The 16400-nt window shown below is 52.1% G+C and overlaps 1 protein-coding gene across 7 annotated transcripts in view; it reads left to right on the forward strand.

Annotated features, from left to right (window-relative positions):
- The window catches only part of RIMS3 (regulating synaptic membrane exocytosis 3), an 85742-nt gene that overhangs the window by 20654 nt on the left and 48688 nt on the right, over positions 1-16400 (forward strand). For 5 of the 7 annotated variants that reach the window (XM_045548120.1, XM_045548121.1, XM_045548126.1 and 2 more), the window contains 2 exons: positions 455-544; positions 13343-13441. The gene's annotated coding sequence lies outside the window, so the exon portion shown is untranslated. Of the gene's footprint in view, positions 1-85; positions 545-13342; positions 13442-16400 lie in introns of those variants that run through there. The other 2 variants (XM_045548122.1, XM_045548123.1) reach the window with 2 other exon arrangements.

Below are 16400 nucleotides of genomic sequence, written 5' to 3' on the forward strand. Positions count from 1 at the left end.
GTGTGAACCCGGGGGTGGGTGAGACACTAGTCTCTGGCTGGGAATGGTGAGTCACAGGGGTTGTGTGGTCTTGGGCAGAGAAGAGACCAGCTACTTTGGGCATCAGACAGACCAGGGTTCAAATCCTGTGTCCTCCACTTCCAACCTATTACCACTTCAGGTGGGTGGCCTCAACTCTGGAGCCTCGGTCTTCTCTGGAAAATAGGAATAATTTATACCTGTGCTACCCCCCACATCAGGAAGGCGGTGAGGGGATTGCGTGTAGTAACTGGATGTACAGCACCCAGTCCAGGGCTGGCAGGGGGAGGGTGCATACTCTATGGTGGTTCTCTTCCCTTTGCAAGTTTGGGCTCTTCACACCTTGAGCTCAAGAAGGCTGGACAAGAAAAGGAGGGTCCGGGCGTCACGGAGAGAAGGGGAGAAAGAATGCATGACTCTCCTGCCTCTGTTGCAGGATGATGCTTTCAGTCCACCGGGTACCTCTGATGTGCCAAGCTCTGTGAGCCAGCGGCCCTTGCCCTAGTTGGGACGTGACCCAGAGCAGGTAATTACACATGTGACAAATGCTGAAAGGAGGGATTCCTGGAGGCTCTGGAGTCTATCACTGGAGGTGTTTTCCTCTCCTCTGGGGTCTGGGAAGGGCTCCTGGAGAAGGTGACATCTTAGCTGAGGTGTGAAGGGTGCCAGGAAGTTGAGGAGGCAAAGAAGGGGTGAAGGAGGGGAACAGTGTGTCTAAGGCCATGGTGATGGTGGGGGGAGGGCAGAGCATGGGCAGAGCCCCGGACAGCCAGGCCAGACCTGGAGGTTTAGCAGGGTACTAAGGACTTGGGAATTTCTCCTGAGGCCCATGGCAGCCCCTAGAGCATTTTAAGCTGAGGAAGCAGGGTCAAATTTCCAGAGTGCGGGCTGGAGTCTGTGGCAGAGCCTTCTTGAGAGTGACCCTTTGCCCTCTCCTGCACCCTTTCCTTGTGCTGCAGCCTTGGCCCCAGGGAGCCAGTTGTTTACGCAGCTTGCCCCGGGAGGAGAGGGCCAGTCCCAGTCCCTCCAGCTCCCTCTCTCTGGGCCCAGCCGCATCACAGCCTTGTTGACGAAGCTCAGCCCCTGGGGCCAGGTTGCCAGAGGGCAAGAGGCAGGGCTTTGGCACCAGGCTGGCCTGTATTCATATCCCAGCTCTGCAGTTCATGTGTCTTCAACTGGGGTTGATGCTATCTCTCTATGGGAAGGAGGAAGTGAAATTCTAGATGGAAATCATAAAGCCCCATCTCAATGTCAGCTGGCATTTTTGCTGTGTTGCATTGCAGCTGACACCTACTCTGGGCCAGGCCCACGGTTGGCTGGGGTGGGCTGGTTTTAAGAGTCGGTGGTCACACAGGGCCCTGCGGCTAGGACTCCACACTTGGTTTAATGTTCTGCTGTCACCGTCTTAAAATTCTTAGTAATTTTGAACAAGGGCCCTGCATATCACATAGCCCCACAAATCAGGCAGGGGTAGGAAGAGGCAGGGAGAGACACAGACCTGCAAATAGTTCCCAAGTGGAGGATGCTTAGGTGGAGGGCATGACTAACTGTCCCAAGGTAGGTGGGATGTTAATAATAGTAACATTTATTTAGTGCTTACTGTGTGCTAGTTCTCTGCTAATCACTTTATAGGCTCATCTTCAAACAGCCCTAGGAGGTAGGTACTATTATTATCTCCATTGTATAGATGAAGAAACTGAGGTTAAGTTATTTCCAAAGTCACACAGCTATCAAGTGGCAGAGCGGGGAATTCAAAGCTGGGTTGTCCAACAGCAGAGCACAGGCCTGTACCAGAGATGTCACCATCTAGGAGGAGCAGCCACCTGAACTGGGTCTGAAGGATAAGCTGGAGTTTGCCGAGGGAAAGGAAGGGGCAGTGGGAAGGGTGTGGAGCTTGACCAGGAGAAGGAGAGCCAAAGCCATGTGCCTCCAGAGCCAAGAGAAGGTAACCTTTGGATTTCATGGTCTGATTTTCCAAGCTCAGAGCCCCTGGTCACTCTGCCCCCAGGTCCCTGTTGCTATGGCTCCTCAGAGCTGCCCGACACCGCTTCTCCCTGCATATCCTCCCTTCTCCCCCTCCCCCCAGGTAATCTCCTTTACTCTCTTGACTTTATCTCTGCTGAGCTCAAGACCTTCAGAGCTGACGCTTTCTGGACCACTTTTAGATGTGTCACAGACAATCAGCCTCAGGTCCAAACCCAGGTCCCCTGCTCCCCACCCGCACCTGCTCTGCCTCCAGGGCCCCCAGCTTATCTCTGGTGCCATCATCCACCCACTTGCTCAAGCTGGAAAGCTGGAAGTTCTCCTGGACACCTCCCTCTTCCTCACCCCCACATCCCACAGCCAATCCTCAGCAAGTCCCGTTAGCTCTCCTGAATCCCTGACTCCAGTCCCTGGGCTCTTTTGCTGCCCCACTGCCCTGCTCCAGGCCACCGGCGGCTCTGACCTGGGCTGCTGTGACAGCCTCCTAGCTGGTCTCCTGACATTTCTGTTTTATTTTTCACACTGTAGCCAGAGTGATCTTCTTTAGATAAATGTTTGATTGTGTCATTTCCCTGCTTAAGACCCTTCCAAGACTTCTTGGAATAAAAGCCAGACTCGCTGACGAAGCGTCCAGGGCCCCGTGTGATCTGGTTCTTGCCTACCTTTTCCTATCGTCTTCTACCATTCTCCCTCTCCCTCAGCTGCAGGACTTCACATGTGTTGTCCCCAATCCTGGAATGCACGCCCCCTCTTGGGGCCCTGCTACCTCCTACTTATCCTCCACATAGATACCAGCTTGAACGTCATTTCCGCAGGGAAGCCTAAAACCCAGAAAACAAACTCCTCCCCCCTCCTCAGGACCTCATATTTCTTCATGACACTCAGCACACTTGAATTGCATTTCCGTCATCGCTCTTTCTCGCTAGACCATGAACTCTGTCGGGTCAGGAATCCTATTCTGCCTAGGCCTGGCACATAGTAGGTGCACAGGGAGTTGTTCCGTGAGTGAAAGGAACAGATGAATCATTGCTGCAGCACCCTAACCAGCCTCTCTGCCTCCAGGCCTGCATACAGCCCCGGAACAATCTTTCTAAAATGTAGAACTGACCCTGTCCTCTCCTGCTACTTAAAATACTTCAATAGCTCCCCATTGCTGACAGGAAAAGGCCTCCGCTTCTTATCATGATATTCAAAGCCCTTTATGACCTGCGTCCAACTGCCTGTCCAACCTCATCTCCTCTGCCTCCCCATCGCTCTTTGAACTCCCGGCAGTCCCTCCAACATGCCAGGCTGTTTTGTGTCCCTGGGCATCTGCACTTGCTGTTCCCTTGCCTGTACTGCCTCTCCACCCCTCCTTTGTCTCCATGGAGAACGTCCTTAATTCTTCAAAGTCGGCTCAGCTGCTACCTTCGCTGTGAAGCCTGTAACCCTCCCGCCCCTCCCTGGACAGAGTGAGCCCACCCTCCCTTGGCCACATCTGTACGGAGTCTACGTCGTTTACGTGCTGTCTCCCACTAAACTGGGCTCCTCCAACGCAGGCTCAGTGATTATTTTTTTCAGGATTGTTCATCTTTGTACCTCCGGCTCCCGGCTTCTCTCTTATCTTAATTAGGTCTTTGCTTATATACAGAAACCCACTCAAACCGGCTTCAGTAATAAAGAAGGGTTTATTACGAGGACACAAGGGATTTCTGGGAACTGAGGGGAAGGAAAAGCATTAGCGCCGGGAAGGCTAACTTGAAGCAGCCGTTTTCTGTGCTCCACTGGCCATCTTTGCCTTTCTGTCTCCGCAGGCTGGGTTTCTCTGCTTTTTCAGGCACCAAGCTACCTATACTTCCTATATCGTGTCCCTCAGTGTCAGCCACATTCAGAGATAGAACTCAGGGCATAGCAGATCCAATCCCAAACTCCCAGGAGAGAATCTGATTGGCTCTGAGTGGGTTAGGTGCTTGCCCTGGTCCAATCAGCCACAGCCTACTGGGAAGGATCACAAAGTCAGACATGTGAACATGGCTATCAGTGCCCACCTCAGAGAAAGGGGGTCTTTTTTAGCTGGGCAAGTACTTCAGATGACAGCCGCTGGAATTCTTAGAGTGCCAAGGTCGGTGCAGCCAGTTGGGCCTGAGCCCCAACCTTCCATCTGGACAGCACCTAGACAATAGGGACCTGGAATTGTGACTTAAAGGGGAGTGTTTTCCTAGGGCAGCAGTCCCCACAGCAGGCTCTGAAGAACCTGTCAAATGTCATTGGGAGGCCTGAGAAGAGAGAGAGGGAGATGAGGCCCTGACTTTTCTCACCTTTCTTTGGAGAAGGGAGAGAGAAGAAGAAGACATGAGCGCAACAGTTTTTCCTACCAAAATCATATTCATCCTGTAAGATGTAACTCATTCCCTTTCCTCAGTGAAGAACCATACCATGCCTACCCACCCTGCCAAGTCAGTTATTCTTTATATTGATTCTGTCCTTTGTACTTCCCTGGTAATACGCATATTTTTTAGCATTTACTGTGTGCCATACACTCACTATGCTCATATGTTATCCTCACACCCTATAAGATGGGTACTGTCCCTATTTTAGAGATAGGGAATCCAAGGTTCAGAGAGGTGGCATTTATAAGCTAGGGACACACAGCAGCGTCACTCCAGAGTTAAAGCTTTTAACCTCTCTTAATCTCAACTACGTATTTGCCTGTTTGCCCTTTGGGATTTTGGGGGCCTTACAGGCAGATAATAGTTTATCATCTTCCCTCTTTTCCTTCTGCCCAGCACAGGGCCAGCCTAGAGCAAGGGCTCCCAACTGTGGGACAGATGGCTGCAGGTACAGTAGAAAAGGCATCTGGGTGGGAGTCAAGTCTGCTACTTGTGGATCTACCCTGTGTAGCTGTGTGACTATAGACAAGTCTCTTAAGCTTTCTGAAGCTCACTTTTCTCATTCAAAAATGGACATGATAATTCCTGCTGTTAGGTTCATGTTTGATGGTGGCTGTGGTGACAATTTGTAAATAGGAAAGGACTGAGCAATTTCTAAAGGATTGTTATTACCAGATTGGATTGTGGCAATAAGGTGTTAGCTGGAAACTGTGCCCAAGCTTCTGCAAGAGGTGGACAAGCCTAGAGCTTCGCAGCACATGGATTGGGACCCAAGATGATTTTCAGTGACTCATAGACCTGCATTGCATAGCACTAGTGCATGTAGTGAGAAAGTGGGTTCCCTTTCAACTCTATGAAATCCAAGATTGTCCCAGGGAGAAAGTATCAGTGAGGTTGCTAGTGTGTCTTTAACAGTTTTCCAACACTTGGCTGCCCCCTTTTTCTAATGGGAAGATCTCAGACTTGGCACGGAATATTGGTTGGTAACTCCATGTAGCTAAAATTTAATAATATAGCTTTGTTTTTACTGTATCTATTGTCATTTTCTATTTATTAAAAGTGATACTGGCTTTCCGTTTACAGTGGCAACACAAAGTTTTTACTTAAAATAGTTGCATTTAACTTAAAAGTGTCAATTTAAAGAAAATGATGAGTAGCAATACAGGAGTATATAGATTTGGCAGAAATTGTTGAGGCGGCACACGGTATTATTTGGATAATGCAAAATTGGAAAGTCATACTGGGATGTCAGAGATATGCACGGTTGGCCTAGATAGTTTTGAAGGTCCTTCCACCTACCTGACAAATTTGGGCATTTCTCCCGGCTGTGCCAGCCTGCTCCCCTTTGCTCACCTTGGGCCTTGGCTTGGGTTTCTTTTGAAGAATCCTGCCATGATTGTCTTGCAGGCAGAATTTGCACCACTGTCCTCTCAACCTGCTTGAGAAGGGCTGATTTAAGAGGGGGTGTCTAGATAGGGGTAAGATGCCCCCCAATCTCTGAAGCCAGGACCTGAGACCTCCTGGGAGAAGCAGGAACTGCAGCCTCCACAGTTCTCCTGGTTCCCATGTACAACACAGGTCTCACGGCTTCCTAGAGGCCTGGAGTCCCAGGGAGCAGCAAGGCCTTGGGAGCCGCAGGTGAGGGTGAGGCTGTCCCTGGAGCTTCATGTCTCAGAGCTTAGGGCCCAGGGACAGCGAAGCAGGAGGCTTTGGACTCTCAAAGGTTCCGTTTCCCCTGCTCCACACTTTACCCAGCCCTTTTTGCTCACTGCCTGTCCCTGGGGACTCGCAGCAGATCCCCAAGACACGTCTGAGGACACAGTGGATTTATCCACAGGGCCCAAGACCAGGGCCAAAGCAGAGAAGGCAGATGGGAGGGAGGTAAGTCCTGTCTGCTCCCTCCCCGGTCCCAAGTTCACAGTGGAGGCAGCCTGGGCACCAGGAGGGTGGGAGGCCTGGTAGAGTATGGGGCATGTGCTTGTGTATCCATCATGAATGTTTGAGGGTCTCTGTGAAGGGGTGTGTGTGTATAAGAGAGAGAATTTAAGTTTGTGTGTATGTTGTGATGTATGTATGCATCCCTGGTGAATGAAGCTCTGTAGTTCCCAGATATGTCTGAGGATCTACGAGAACATACTGTTTGTGTGTGCACAGTGTGTGATGTGTATGTTTGTCCGTGGTGAATATATCTTCATGTGATATGTCTGAGGTTCTCTGTGAGGGAGTTTTTGTGCAGCATGTGAGTTTGTGTGTGGCAGGGCGTCTCGTGTCTGTGTGTGATGTGCACGTGAGTCCGTGGTGCCGGCATCTCCGTGCTATGTGTGTCTGTGGTGTATATGGTGTATGTTTTTATGTGCGTGTGCGTGTGTGCTGTGTTTGAGTGCCTGTCTAGGTGGCTTGCATACCGGGTGTGGTGTGTGCCTGTTGTTTTGTGTACGTCATCGTCTTTGTACAGCTGTGTCTGGCTCGGTGGCGTGTCCGAGTGGCCGAGTGAAGGCGTGTGGCGTGCATGCAGGTCTTTGTGCCCCGATAGGGTCGCGAGTGGAGGGGGGTGCAGGGAACGCAGTGCGCGTCCGAGGGGCGGTGTCTGTCTGGGCTGGGGCCGAGGCTGTGCTGGGTTCCTGAGGAGGGTCCCCAGGGCGGCGCCTTCCGGCTTGGCGCGGGGCTGGTAACCGGAGCCCCTTCCCCACATGAAATATTGATCCGGCCTCGCCGGCGGCGCGGGCGAGGGGAGGGGAGGGGAGGGGCGGGGAGGGGAGCGGCGGGCAGGGAGCGAGCCGCGGCCGCTGTCCGTGGTGCTGCTTAGGGCGTGGTGCTCGGGAGAGGGTGGGCCTGGGAGGGGGAGAGATTGCCGGGACCACCAACACCCTTAGCTGGGCCCCTGCTCTCAGGACAAGCTTGCCTGTCCCTACCGCCGTCTATCAGTCCCCCACCCCATCTAGGATGTGGAAGCAGAGGAACCAAATGGGTATCTTATTGGGATCTGGTATCCCCCAGAGCTGGGGTGACCATATGGCTGGGTTTGCCGGGTACAGTCCTAATTTTCACCTGTGGTGTGATCGTTAGTAGTGTCCTGCTCACTCTCCAAAGGGCCCCTGTTGGATGATAAATTATATGCTCATTCGCAATAAGGCTTTGACCCAAAGACCTCTTCCCTGACCACCTCTGCTCTGCCCTGGGGGTTCTGTAGCCATGTGGATATGCAAGTGTGCGTGTGTTTGCGTGTGTGGCAATTGCCCTTCCTGTGCTAGGGCTGAGCTGGAATAAGCACTTGGGAGCCCTGGGGCCCTTGGGATCCTGCTGCAGCCCAGACCCTCCCAGGGGATGCAGCCCCCTTCTCTTCCATTCTAAATTCTGCTTTCCATTCAAGCTGGTTCTTTCTCTGGCCTGAGCTTCCTCTGCCTGCTAGGGAGGAGTCAGGGTGCTCTCCTCGCCTCCTTTCTGCATCCTGGGCTGGGCGGGCCTCTCCTTGGTCTCCATACCAGGGTGTTGTAGGGCCTCCAGGTTGGTCATCTATGTACTCATGGCATCTTCTCTGAGTTCCCCTCCTACTTTTAACCACTGAGCCTCCCTCCCTCAGTGGATTTCATTTTCCTCCTACTTCTAACTGTTGGGGATATTACCTCTCAACCATTCCTCACTCTGTGCTCTCCTCTGGGCACTCTCCTTCCTTTCCGCACCCTACTTTTCTCTCTGGAGAGCACACCCAAGTCCTTCCCACTCGTGTTGCTCCCCTGAGCTCTAGTGGATCTGCTTACCTGCCCAACACCTCCATGTGGGAGATGCCATATTATCTCAGATTCATCCTAACCAAAATGGTATTCATCTTTTCCTTAAGCCAGCATTTCCCTCTCAGACCTCAAGCTCTGTTGATGGCACCTCTCAGCCCCCATTCTTCCTTAGATGACCTTGGATTTCATTTTTTCCTCTCCCCTACTTTGTCCCTTCACTAACTCAAGGCAATCCCCTAGCCCCACGCATGACTCCTGGCTACCCCTTTCCTCTTCACACCGCACTGTCTGAAGCAACACAGCCCTTCTTACCTGCATGGATGTAGCAGCCTCCTGGCTGCTCTGCCTACTGTCAGACTTTCGTTTGATTCTGTACTCTGTGTCAGATTGATCTCAGTAAAACATTACATCTAAATCATGTCGGTTTCACTCCTGCAGGATGAATGCCAAGCTTCTCATCCCCACCTTCAGAGCCCTTCATTGGCTGCTCCCAGCCTACCTTTCCAGCCTTCTCCCCACAGTTACACGTACGTCCTGCTCCAGCCGCACTGCTCTAGTCACCAGCCTCTGAACAGACATACTCTCCCCGGGCCTTCCCAGCAGTTTCCACCTCTTTCCTTCAGGGCCACCTCTGTCACTCCAAACCCCACCTGTCTTTTGAGGTGCTCTGTAATGCATTTCCTTGTGATGCCTTCTCTGGTCTCCCCCATCCTGAAGGGTTCACTCCTTCTGCTGAACAGCCAGAGTATTAATTTTACCTTTATCTCTCAGTACCTTGGGTGGTCCATGGACCACCAGCCTGGGCATCACCTGGGACCTTGTTAGACATGCAGAATGTCAGGTTCCACCTGTGACCTGTGGAGTCAGAGTGTGCATTTCAACAAGATCCCCAGGTGGTTTGTGTGCACACTTAAGTTTGGGAAGCACTGGACAGTGTGGTCACTGAAGGCAGGACCTTGCTTCTGTTTTGGGGGGGGCTTTGGCCAGGAATGGTGGTGTTCTCAAGTGCCAACTTTAGCAGCCCGTGTCAGGTGACAGACAGATGCCATATCTGGCCAGCTCCCACAAGCTATGGTGAATGGTGGAGATGGCTGAGAAGGCCGTGTACCCTAGCTGGACCCTTCCAACCCAGACTCTATACCCCACAAGGCCCCAGAGCTTAAGCTCTGTAAATCTGACTCTGGAAAGTGTTCTAGTGGCATGAGGAGCAATGAATTAATCAATTAAAAAAAGCAGTTATCAAGCATATAGCAGAACTTTTTCCCTCTTCAGAAAACGAACATTGGTGGAAAGGCCTATTACTTTAATGTATATTTTGAAAATAAAAATATGTAGTTCTGGTTTTTTTCTTTGTAATAACATTAATACAGTTTCTAAAGTAGTAATTTTAGGAAACACAATATCTCACATGAAGAAAATAAAAATGGCTCACAAGTCTAGTATCCAGCATAAATACTGCTGTTTAATGTATTAGATTGCCATCCATTCATTCTGTAAATATTTACAGAGCCCTACTATATGGCCGACCTGCGCCAGGCACTAAAGATTCAGGGTGAAAATAACAAGGTTCCTATTTTTAAGCAGCTCACAGCCAGGGGGCGGGATGTGGGAGACAGGCTCTGAGCAAGTTAAGAACAGCAGCGTATTCATTTCATAGGGCTGCTTGAACGAAGTATTATACCACAAACCGAGTGGCTTAAAACAACAGAAATTTATACTCTTGCAGTTCTGGAGGCTACAAGTCTGAGATCAGGTGTTGGCAGGGTTGGCTCCCTCTGAGTGTTGTGAGGGAGAATCTGTTTGATGCCTCTCCCCTAGCTTTCAGTGACAGGTGGCAATCCTTGGCATTCCTCGGCTTGTTGATGCATCACTCCAATCTCTGCTTCCATTGTCACATGGCATTCTCCCTGTGTCTCTGTTTTCACATGGCCAACTTCCTCTAAAGACACCAGTCATATTGGATTAGGGACGCACCTACTGCGACATGACCTCAGCTTCACTAATCACATCTGCAACAATCCTATTTCCAAACAGGGCCACATTCTGAGGTACTGGAGGTTAGGACCTCGACTTGGGGGAGGAGGGGACACAATTCAACCCATAACAGGCGGGGACAGTGTGGAGTGCAGGGGAGTAACTAACCTCATCTGGAAAGACTCTCCTAGGAAATGATCTTCAAACTGGGATTGAGCCAAGAGTAGGGATTGGCCAGGTTCAAAGGCAGAAGGACAGGAAAATATGGGGTCCTCCAGTCGTGGAGATGGGAATGGGCTGGAGGAGAGCATTCGAGGCAGACAGGAGACAAAGTGGCACTTTTGAGGAATGAAAAAAAGCAAGTGTGGCTAGAATACAGAGCAGGGGCAAGAGGCATGGCACACGCTGGGAGATGGGAGAAGATGACTGGGCCAGGTCACATGGGCTCATGGGCCTTGGTGAGGGGCTTCTCCTTTGTCCTGAAGGAAATGGGAAGCTATGGCAGGGTGCCAAGTGTGCGTGAGTTATTCTGCTTTCTTGTGGGCTGTCTTCTCCCAAGATGGAGCTTTCTAAAGGCTGTGTTGGGCCAGGGGCAGTGGCTCACGCCTGTAATCCTACCCCTCTGGGAGGCCGAGGCGGGTGGATCGCTCGAAGTCAGGAGTTTGAGACCAGCCTGAGCGAGACCCCGTCTCTACTAAAAAAAAAAAAAAAATAGAAAGAAATTATCTGACCAACTTAAAATATATATAGAAAAAATTAGCCGGGCATAGTGGCGCATGCCTGTAGTCCCAGCTACTTGGGAGGCTGAGGCAGGAGGATCGCTTAAGCCCAGGAGTTTGAGGTTGCTGTGAGCTAGGCTGACTCCACGGCACTCACTCTAGCCTGGGCAACAAAGTGAGACTCTGTCTCAAAAAAATAAATAAATAAAATAAAAGCTGTGTTGTTCCTCTAAATCCCAGGTCCTAAGGGAGAATACGCAGCCATGTCCTCAGGAGCCCGGTGGCTGAGCGAAGGCACTGGCAGCCCTATCCAGGGAAGGAGGCAGGGCCATGCCCCCGGCAGCCCCTAGTTGGAGGGTGGGGGATGAGCCCTGCCTTCAGGAAGCTTGTTCTGAGCAGGGGACAGGGCTCACCAGGCCCTGGGTCTGCCTCACGCTTGGGTGTCCTGAGTCCTCAGAGTCCGGGGGACACAGGTTGGGGCCTGGCCACCCCACCCCCTGCACTGCCACGAAGACTATGACTTGAAATGTAGCCAGGTGGCTCCCTGAGGCCAGAGGCCCCAGTGCTGAGGGAAGCCAGGGTCTCCTGCAGGGGCCATGCCTTTAGCACCCTGTTCTCCTCAAGGGATGTCGGGAGTCTATGGACACCCTGCACGGGACCCGGCCTTTCTGGTGCTCAGCTCATCCCTTATCACACCCTCAGAGGGCTGCCCCTTTGCTGTGTGTGATGGGAGAGGGCCCACGCTGCCCAAAGCTGCCTGTCACTGCCTCGCCTGGGCTGGGTGGCCCAGGCTGGGTGGAGGAGAAGTGGGTCAGCTTGGTAGCCATGGTGACAGCAGCTGCTCCCTGCCAGCCTCTCATCTCCTCACCACAAACCTCACCGATGAGCTCCTTTGTCTGGTTTGGCAGGGATGGGGGCCAGGAGGGCGAGACTGGGGGCTGGGGTGTGAGTGTGTGTGTGTGAGCTCGCACAAGGGCCTGCTCGGAGCTGGTGTGTGCGCCTCAGCCAAGGGAGCCCACCGCTCCGGGTAACACGCTGCTTCCCTGCCCACGGAAGCCGTGGGGCTCTTCCCGCCCTCTGGGCTGGGGTTAAGGGGAGGGTGTGTGTGAGTGTGTGCAGATGTGTGCACACCTGAGAGTCTGTGAACGCCTGTGGCTGTCCCTGTGGCTGCTTCTGTGTGCCTTTGTGTGGATGAGTGTCTTTGTGGGGGGTGCGCACATATCTGTGTACACGTGATTGTGTCTTCAAGTGCATGTCATCTGTGCGGGTCTGTGTGGTATGGGATCACACTCTTGAAGTTCTGTGCCCTGTGTCTCCCCTTGTGTGTGTGTACAGGTGTGTGCTTCCTTGGTGCAGCCCACCTTTCCCACCACATACCAACCCCTGTCACCCCCCCAGCTCTCACTGACCATCTGGCACTGGTCTCTGATGAGGGCACAGATTGGCACGTGTGATGTGGTGGGCAGTCCTGGTGCTGGCTTGGGACTGGGGAAGGAGTCTCAAATGCCAGAGCCAGCTTCCAGCAAGGGGTCAGGAGCCTGAGATGCTGGCACAGTTCATGGGCCACCTCCCACCTCAGCTGAGAGGTAGGGGTACCCTGATCCTGCACTTACCCTGGAGCGCCCAGGGCTGCAGTGGGAGATGACCTTGTTAGTGTCTGGGCCGTCCCCTGAAGTGGTTGCACCTGGTGTGGACTCCAGACCACTAAGAGCGAACACATGGCCAATCCTTCACCATTTACAAAGGCAGTGCTATTAGTAATAATAATAATTGCCCAACTGAGCATTTAGCAGGTGCCGATCCTTGTTTGGTAACATTTTATCTAATAATCCTAAAGCAGACATTATCCTCCCCACGTTAGGGATGAGGAGTGGTAGGCTCAGTGGGTTTGCTAAGGAGCGGCAGATCTAGGTTCCAGGTCTGCCTGCCTCCAGGCACGTGTTTTTGTTCACTCTGCTGTCCTCCTCCTCACTGTCTCGTCTGATCCCCGGTCCAGCCTGAAGAGTCAGGCGCGGCCAGGTGGGGATTAGAATCGTTTTATAGAAGAGGAACTGGAGGTTCAGAGAGGCTGGATGACTTGCTCAGGGTCATATGGCTGGTGAAAGTGATCCCTCAAGGGATGTCACAGAGTTTCTGGGGAGGGACACAGACCCCATTAGTCAGGGAGAGGATGGAGGAGGAATGGGGTCTAGAGCTCCTGAGGGATTGGTCCTGGATGAGTCTGTCATATGTTAAAGATCTTAAAGTTGTGGGACTTTAGCAGTTTGGCATTAAAGTGCCTAAAGGCAGATTAGGGGACCGAGGACTTTGGACAGTATTGCAAAGGAGGAAATAGAATCAGAAAGTTTAAATTGATTTGCCCAAGGTCACTCTCCAAAGTCTCTCTTTTTATTCCACAAGCTACTGGAAGCTCTTGAGGGCAGATATCTTTCCTAGCCCCTCCTCTAAACTCCCCATTCCCTTCCAGACCCTCTTATCATATCACCTCCTCCTGAAAGCCTGCCCTGATTGTCTTCACCTCATTTCTTGAAAATTGGTGTCTTGGCAGAAGTTGACTGAAGCCTTGTACAGATGCCCTAGGGGTGAGCTGTTGGGAGGAGCACAGCCCACTGTGATGGGGAACACCAAGCTCTGATTCATCAGTTTGGTGAGTTTGTGTTTTCTTCTTCCAGGTGAGAGGTGGGGAGGAAGCACATGAAAGGTGATATGGAACCACCTGGGAGCTAGGGGACTTGATTTGGTGCTTAAGGTTTTTATTTTGTTTCTTTTTTTGTTTTTTTTTTTTAAGACAGAGTCTTGTTCTGTCACCTTGCTGGAGTACAGTGGTGAAATCACAGCTCACTGAAACCTCAAACTCCTGGGCTCAAGCCATCCTCCTGCCTCAGCCTCCAGAGTAGCTAAGACTGCAGGTGCACACCACCATGTCAGGCTAATTTTTTCTATTTTTGGTGGAGACGGGGGTCTCACTCTTGTTCAGGCTGGTCTCAAACTCCTGACCTCAAGCTGTCCTCCCACGTCGGCCTCCCAGAGTGCTAGGATTACAGGCATGAGCCATTGTGCCTGGCTAGAGCTCTGGTTTTGCTCCCAGTTTTCTGTGTGACCCTGGTGTGTCTCTTCCCCATTCTAGGCCTTGATTTCCTACTCTGCAAAATGAAAGGCTCAGCCTGGAATAGAGATGACAAGTCAGTTTTAGCTCATGAGCTGGTTCTCATCAGCTGGTGCTAGAACACTGTGTTGAGAGGGCTTCTGAGGTTCAGTCTGACCTTAATGGGAAAGAGAGATGGATTAGTGATGTCTGCTGTGGGTGGAGAATAGGGAGGGGTGGTAAGAGCCTCAATTATTTGCAATCCCTTCTAGCCTAACAGTCCATCACCCTGTGATAGATTCCTTGGTCTTTCCTGTTGTAAGGGTGGGTGGATAGGTTCATCCTGGGCTTTTGGGCAGCCTCTGACTCTCAAAAAAGGGCTCATTATCTGGTTAGACACATGGTCAAGGAAACCAAGGGGCCCAGGGTGGTCTGGAAGGACCCTGAAACCTGCTGTAGTCAGGATTCAGGAGAGGGTTTGGAGAGCCCATAGGGTACTGAAACATCAGGGTAGAGGCCAAACATCGAGGATTAAAAAGAAAACACAAGGCTTATTCCTGGGGAGCTTGGACGGTATCTTCTGGCATGGAGTTTTGACAGGAGTTGGGGCAGCAGCCCTTCTCCCTGGAGGATAAATCAGAGCAGAGTTTCTCTGCTGCTGTAGTAGTAGCTGGGAGTCAGCAGAGAGCACTTCAGAGTGAAGTCTCTGTGAGCCATTGAGATCATAGGAGGGTTCCTTCCTTGAGGTGCCATGACCTGGGCTGAGAAAGAGACAGTCTGGCTCAGAGGCAGGGGAATTGTTGAAGTGACTTTCACGGAAAGGATGTAGTTCATTTAGCAATTGCTTAGAACCACCACCATTTAATGTGCCATGCTGTGTTCTGTGTCCTGCCGGCCCCTCTCAAGTCTGCCCCCTCTCTACCTCCTCCCTGTCCCATCCCTGTGGTCTGATGGCTCAGGGGTTGCTATGCAGTAGACATCCCTTATTACAGCGGCCCTGTCTGTATCTCTGGCAGGTCCTTCCTGCGCTAGACTGGCTGCCAGAGAAGGAACTGGAGCCCCACTTCCAGGCCCTCCACCGCAAGGTGCACTCACAGACTCAATCATCCAGCCAGAAGGCCTGTCAGAGATTGCCTAATCTGACTCCTTTGTTTTACATGCAGATGGGGAAGCTGAGGCCCAGAGAAGTTCACACAGGGAATCTGTTCACATTCTAATCCCACGTCCTGATTCCTAATCCTCCCAGGCTATGCTACCTAGGACTCCTGGACCAGAGGCTCAGGCCTTAGGACCTTGGGTCCAGTACTTTGGGTCTGGCTCTTCCTGTCCTCTTGGGGAGTGGCCTGTAGGCTGGGCCCTCCCAAGCATTTATCAGTTCTCCAGGCCCCCTGGGTGATCCCTGGGTGGTTAGAGATGAGAAAACCGCTCTGGATGGTGCAGAGTCCTGGATGCCAAACCATCTGCTTGTCAGTTCCATTTATTATTCACAAGGAAACACAAGCCCCTGGGTTGGCAGTGGCAGGAATTTTGTCCCTTACCCCCTTCCCTTCTCACCCCCCCAGGGTGGTGCTCTCAAGCTTCCTGGAGTCTGCGGGTGGGAAGCACTTGCGTCTCCAGCTGTGGTCTGGTTGGGGTTTCTGGGGCCACTTAGATGCTCAGGCCAGCTGTGGGAGCCTGGGCAGGGGGTGTTCTCATAATGGACACTTTCCTTGCAGCTTTCTCAAAGAGCCCAGGACCCAGGGCAGAGCCCAACCGAGCCTGGGGGATGGACCCACATTCTTGGTTGAGCTCTAGGTCGCAGGGGCAGGGGCTGCTAAGCGTGTGTTTCTGTGTGGAAACAGGAGACTTGGGTTCGAGTCCAGGCCTTGCCACTTCTTAGCTGAGTAGGATGGGCAAATCCTTTACTTCTCTGAGACTCAGCTTTCTCATCTGCAATATGGAGATAACTACACGGCTCACAGAAATACGATAAAGACTTACCCTGTGGCAGAGCCACAGTCTCAGATAAGCAGTCTTCTACCTTCTACCAAACAGACAGAAGCAGATACCCCCCCCCCCAAAGACAAACAAACAACAACAGAAAAAACACCACAAACTGGCAGCAGAATTGGAAACTACAGAGAAGCGATCATTGCAGGCCAAAGTCTAGGGGGACTTTCCATTAGCTACAAGGTTGATGGGGGATGGAGAAATATAATCTGGGGCTCCGCACACATCACGGGGCGAGTGAGAATGCTCCAGACAGTCACAAAGAAGGCAAAACAAGGCTTTGACTCATCCCCTCTGCAGCTGTACTTCACCAGGCGGGCAGGAGCCATGCCGACCGGGAGACTGAGTGGCCATTCTCAGTGGTCTGGGGACTGGCTTCCTCATCCGCCAGAGCGGTGCCAATCCTCTCCCACCTCCATTTTCCCTCCCCTTTCTTTCCATGTCCTTTTGAAAAGTCGAACTGCCTCAGGGCACCAGGTCTGAACCCTGGGATGAGCAGCTGCCCCAGGAAAAGCACTGGGGGGCCGGGACA

The sequence above is a fragment of the Lemur catta genome, chromosome 3 (genome assembly GCF_020740605.2).
Source record: "Lemur catta isolate mLemCat1 chromosome 3, mLemCat1.pri, whole genome shotgun sequence".
Taxonomy (NCBI): Eukaryota; Metazoa; Chordata; class Mammalia; order Primates; family Lemuridae; genus Lemur; species Lemur catta.